Source organism: Tiliqua scincoides, chromosome 3 (assembly GCF_035046505.1).
Source record: "Tiliqua scincoides isolate rTilSci1 chromosome 3, rTilSci1.hap2, whole genome shotgun sequence".
Taxonomy (NCBI): Eukaryota; Metazoa; Chordata; class Lepidosauria; order Squamata; family Scincidae; genus Tiliqua; species Tiliqua scincoides.
Window position 1 is genome coordinate 44,654,539 of NC_089823.1, and position 6,000 is coordinate 44,660,538.

Here is a 6,000-nt window from a genome sequence, read left to right on the forward strand (position 1 = left end):
GGCCCACCTCACGCCAGCACTATCTGTTCTAGTGGCTGTCTGCTGGTATTCCTTGGCATCTTTTTAGATTGTGAGTCCTTTTGGGTCCGGGAGCCATTTAGTTATTTGATTTTTCTCTGTAAACCGCTTTGTGAACTTTTAGTTGAAAAGCGGTATATAAATACTGTTAATAATAATTCCATGTCAGCTGCACTTAAACTGTGCACACAATCTCTCTGGAATCAATTGCTGAGATATAGGAATGGCAGGGATCCTTGGTCTGTCCTGACCATTGCAAGAGTGCAGGCCATTTATCACTGCATTGGTCACAGCATATTGGATGGGTTTCCAGCTGCCTCAAAAGTTTCCTGGCATAAAATGGCCAGGATAGCTCAGAAACTGCAAGATACTGCAAGATACAGAAACTGCATCACCACACAGAAAGGAATACCAAACAATCTGGGGTATGGTCCCTCAGCAGTCAATACAAGTACTGTAACTGAAACTACTACTGGGAAATCTCCATCCTCTAAATGCTCAAAGAACATTACAGAGTGTAACACAGAAAGTCTCTCTATGTCAGATTCAGTTGTACATACCATAAAGGGAAGTACTCTTTGGAGTACCTTCAAGCTGTTACAGGAAGGTAATCCAATAGTTTAGAACAGGGGTTCATAAAGTCCTACTCAGACTTTGGGACACAGATAAGTAATGGCAGGTGTGTATGTGTGTAGCCTGATGACACCACAGCAATTGCGGCACCATGGGAACTTAGGGGCTTTCCCCCCTACCTGGGGGGTCGTGCCGGTCTCAGGGAGAGTTCAGGAAGCCCTCAGCAAGCCTCCCTGATATTTGAAATTGCTCTGTTTGGGGATCAGAACTTTTGTGCAAAAACCAGATGCTCCAATCCCCAAATGGAGCAATTTCAAACATCAGGGATGCCCACAGAGGCCAGCGCATCCCTCCAGGTAAGTGGGAAAGCTCCTGGGTTCCCGCAGCACAGCAACCGCTGGGGCACCACATTACTGGGTCACTCCCCTTAAGGGGGAATGGCCCAGTTTTGGTTCCCAATGGTATGTCGCGACCCAACACTTTGGGAACCACTGATTTAAAATGTTCTAAGCAAAGCTATGCATAGTGATTTACAACTTCCCACTTTTAGAAACAGACCCATCAATAAAAATTACATCATGAAATGTGGGGACACAGTAAAAGTAACAAAATCAAGCTTGACTTCAGTTTTTCAGAATTCTGAAACGATGAAAAACATCGTTAAAATAAACAGACACACAAGTTTAATTGCATACCTGTAGCCTCTCACAAGGATACCATGTACAGACTCAAAATGCACTCAAGTTATTTAAAATTTACATAGAAATCTAGAAGCCATACAAAATGAAAACTTGTAGACTGGCAGCATAAGGACTAGAAACCTTAAGAGAAATGGAACCTGACATAGAGAGAATTCCTATGTTACAATCTTACTGGCGTAACAGCAGCAGGGGAACCTTTCTCTTTCTTAAAGTACACAAATTCCACTGTTAATATCACAAGTTCCATCAAAAGACTTGTCAATTTCAGAGTCAGAGTTACTCAGCAACAGCAGATTGAGCCAGCAAAATTTCAGACAAATTTTAAGTTAGAGGATCAGGGAAGATTACACTAGCAAAAGAATGCTCTTTCAAGTAACCTAGAGCCTATTAGAGAGAACAACAAACACACTACTTTGGACGGAGGAAGAGACCAAGTGATTTTTTTCCCCACAAGAAACACAACAAGGAGTGTAATGGAACTTCAGGTTAGCCAGATATCAGAATCAATGGCTGATGAAAAATGAACTTCCACCTTGCCTAGGGAAAACATCTTGGTAAAATGACAATATTAGTCTATACTCCATTCCAAATAAGTTATAGTAATGGGCTTCTTCTCTGTTCAAAGTGTTATTGATAAAAGTGAAGCACAACCATATGTACAAAAAGCTTTAAGATTTGGTCTAAAAATGGAAAAGCTAGAATCCTGGGCTTATAAAACTTGGTTCTTCTTAACAGCATACAATCAGCATCTAGCAATCCATCCTTTAAAAATTATTAAATTGTCAGTTTTAATGAAATTGTTTTCAAGATGTGATATCATTTTTTATCATTCAGGATAAAATATCTACAATCGCAGCAGTGGTGAAATTGCAGCTATAAAGGAAATTGTCCTCAGATAAATGGTTTCCCTTATGAGAAGGTTTCACCACTACACCTAACTCCAAGTCAATAAATCAAATTAACTGCACCTTGTCCTCTGGTTAGTGACATCATCAGCTTGACCACATCTTGCAAAGTGGGTGCAGTAACACATGTTTTAAAGCATACAATCACATTCCATTTTTGTCAGCCACACTGAGGGTACACAAAAGGGGCAACCGAACTGTCTAGTTGTAGCCTGTACACGCCCCTTCTGCAACATTCTAGCTTTCTATTTTCTGAGACCAGAAAATGGAATGACAGAGCTAATTACCTTAAAATCCAAATACTGTAAAATGAAATTTACAAGAGAACTGTTCTGGTAACATGCACTTCATTGTCATGCTTCAAGGACTGGTTAATATTAATCAGACATAGATACTGTAAAATAGTCTTCTGTCAGGCTATTTTCCTGCACAAACTGAAGACAATGGTCACTAATGAGAACGACATAAATCTGTCAAATGTACTATACTAAACATGGCACCTTTAAAATAATTAAAAAGATAGCTGCCATATCTTACTAGGTATTCTGCCCTATTAAAATATACTTTGTTCTAAAAAAATAGTACTTTTAATTCCAACAGTTAGGACAAACTTAAGAACCTTTTTTCTGTACTTTACCTTTTTCACTACTTTATCATTTTTAAAACACATTAATTAGCTTCAAAGGAAAGTAACACTAAATACTGTTCACAGCATTTAAATCAACATCAAGATGAAAATTTATTTTGATATCTTCTCTGGGTACTGCACAAAAGTTATAGTGCAACTGTAATGTGCATACTGTCACCCGTTCCATCAGTTCTTCACAATGCATGCTGTATTTAACATTCTGAAAGAGACCGAATTGTTAATTTAGGTGTTGTAGCTTCACAACTCTCCCCATGTAAGTGAGAAACTGTTCTTCTCTCAATTAAAAAAGTCAATTACGACAAAGGAAGAAAAAACCCCTTGCACGCACACACACTAATCTGAAACAAGCGGCTTTAGAAAGTTCTGTTGTTGCTACAAATTAAAAACTAGCTCCTTATTTGAGGCATATGAGAGAAAGAAGGCAAAGCTGTTAACAGATCTGACGTTACTCATGCCCCAGGAGGGTTTTGTTTTTGCTGTCAGGGCTGGGGGGGAAGCATTTTGGTTATTAGTAAATAAATCAAGCCACGGAGAGCGAGGCCTAAACGCCTGCCAGAGGAGTCCAGGCCTAGTTTTCCACCCTCCTTTCCACGCAGTCTGGGTTTGATCTCAGGGTCCTGTTCGCTGCCAAGAAAATGTAGAAAGGCAAGAGAGCGAGAAAGAAGAATCATATTGAACCACAAAAGCACATGGGGCGAATGTAAAATATAAACACGGCATTGGGCTCTGAGTGGCTGTTATTAAAGGCCTGAATTACTAAACATGAGAGGCGGGGAAAGGCGGGCGGCCATTTCAATAATATAAACCTCCCCGAATTAGACATTATTCAAATGAGGGTGGGAAGAGGAGACTCGAAAAGGGGGTTGGGGAGAGCAGGCACTCTCCCTCTGCAGGCAGCCAACCTGCCACCCCACAGCCTGACCCTGTCACCCAATATATGGGGAAGGGTGGGGGGGGACAAGGTATTGTTAAGCCTCCTCTCCCACCCCACGACCCAGCACAAACAGTCAGAGGAGCCTCCCAGGCTCCATCCTCCTTGCAGAGGTGACTTGACAGGGCAGCCCAGGTTTTCTGGTGGGAGGTCAAACTGCCTTCCAACAACCTCCCCCTCCTCACTCTCCCTATGGGGCACCCCACATCTCCCAAGGAAGGGACTTCCCCTCCCCACAAATACACACACCCCACTGAGAACGCCTTAGGGAGGGCAAGTCCCTTCAGCTCAGACTCAGGCCCCCCAGGTTAGATACTGACACCCCCTCCCTCCTCACCCTCCCTATGGGGCACCCCACATCTCCCAGGGAAGCGACGCTCTCCTCCCCCCCCACCGAACACGCCTGAGGGAGGGCGAGCCGCTTCGCCTCCGCCCCCGCCCCTCAGGCCAGCGAGCGCCACCCCGAGCACCCCTCGGTGCGCAGAGGCCGCGGCCTCAGGGGACGGGGAGCTGTCCGTGGGGGGCTGTGGGGCCGTCGCTCGCCTCCTCCGCCGCCGCCCACACCCTCCTCCGTCCAGGCGGCGGGCGCAGACCCCCCCCCGCCGGTCCGTTCGTCCGCCCCCCACCCGCCCGGGGGCCGTTGCCGCTGCCGCGGGTGCCGCCGCGCCGTCGCCTGGGCACCGCGTCTCGGCGGTGCTGGGCGGGCGTGGGGGGCGCTCCGGGGCCCCGGCGGGCGCGAGCATGGCTCGCCTCCTCCCGCACTGGCGGCTGCGCCTCCCGTGGCTCCCTGCCGCCCGCGCCGTTAATTATAATAATCCTGAGTACTAATAAATTATGCTAAGCGCGGGGAGGGCGGGCGGGGGGGCGCGCGCGAGTATGAATATGAATATGTAAAGCGCAGTAATGATTACCTGCCGCCGCCGCCGCCGCCGCGCTCTCATCTTGACTCGCTGCTCCTCCGTCCGCCATTTTGAATATTTTAATCAAAATCGGCCGCCGGATAAGCCCTCCCTTGCGCCGCTCCTCGCGCCCCCTCCCCTGCCCTCCCCACGCGCTCTGCGCACGCGCTGCGCTGGCCGCGCGCTCCCTGCCCACTGAGCACGCGCGCCTCTCCCCTCCGCCAGCCTCAGAGGGAAGGCGGCAGCGGGTGGGGAGCGTCTCAGCTGCTGCTGCGTCCTTCTCTGGGGGGGAGGGGTGGCATGCGCCAGGGACCAGGTGGGGGGAGGGAGGTAGGGCCTCCCCGCCAGCGTCCTTCCGTGTGAGGCACCCGCAAGCCCTGTGCTATGGGTGGGTGGGGGAGGGAGGGAGGTGAGGCAGAGCCTCCCCACCAGACTCCTTTGAAAAGCACTTCTGCCGTGTCAGGCACCCAAGCACCCTCCATCCACGTGCGGTGGGTGGGGAGGCAGGTGAGGCAGAGCCTCCCCACTGCAGTCCTTTGAAAAGTGCAGCTGCTGTGTGAGGCAGCCAAGCACCCACATGCTACATATGGAGCAAGGAGGAAAGGAGCTCAGAGCACATGGGTTGTGGGTGCCTCACACAGCAGCTGAGCTTTTCAAAGGATTCCAGTGGGGAGGCTCTGCCTCATCTGCCTGCCCACCCACCACAAGTCCCTGGCAGAAACTGACAGTGCGATCCTGGGTGTGTTTATTCAGGAGTAAGTCCCACTGGGTCCAATGCTATGCACAGGTACCTGGGAAATAAGTAAGCCCACCAGGGACTTGTAGTGGGTGGGGAGGCAGAGCCTCGCTTCTGGAGTCCTTTGAAAAGCAGCACTGGCTACCACCAGTCAAACCATGTATTCTGCATGACTGAGTGACCTTGAGCACTTCATAAAGGGTGACCAGATGCAATGGAGGACAGAGTGCCTTTAACCACTGTATAAAAGAGGGAATTTTGGCAGGTGCAGCTCAAAGTGGCAGGTGCAGCTTTTAAACCATGCCACTTTGAGTTGCAGCTGCCGAAATTTCCTCTTCTATACAGTGGTTAAAAATATGGGCACTCTGTCCTCCATTGTATCTGGTCACACTGACTTCACCTGGCAGCTATGCTGCTTTTCAAAGGACTCAGGTAGGGAGGCTCTGCCTCACCTGCCTCCCCACCTACCTGCACATTCTTTTCTTCCATGAGAAGGATGCTCATTCCCTCGCTGCTGCAGAGCTGTGTTGAGTTAAGGGATTCTGTTTGTTTTGCTTGCTCAGCCTCTTCCTCTTCTGGGAGTTGGGG

General features: G+C 48.6%; 1 protein-coding gene across 2 annotated transcripts in view; it reads right to left on the reverse strand.

Moving 5' to 3' along the window:
- The window catches only part of POU2F1 (POU class 2 homeobox 1), a 122,796-nt gene extending 118,058 nt beyond the window's left edge, over positions 1-4,738 (reverse strand). Inside the window, exon 1 of one of the 2 annotated variants that reach the window (XM_066620133.1) lies at positions 4,689-4,738. The gene's annotated coding sequence lies outside the window, so the exon portion shown is untranslated. The remainder of the gene's footprint in view (positions 1-4,688) is intronic. The other variant, XM_066620134.1, reaches the window with a different exon arrangement.
- Between the last annotated feature and the right edge of the window lie 1,262 nt (positions 4,739-6,000).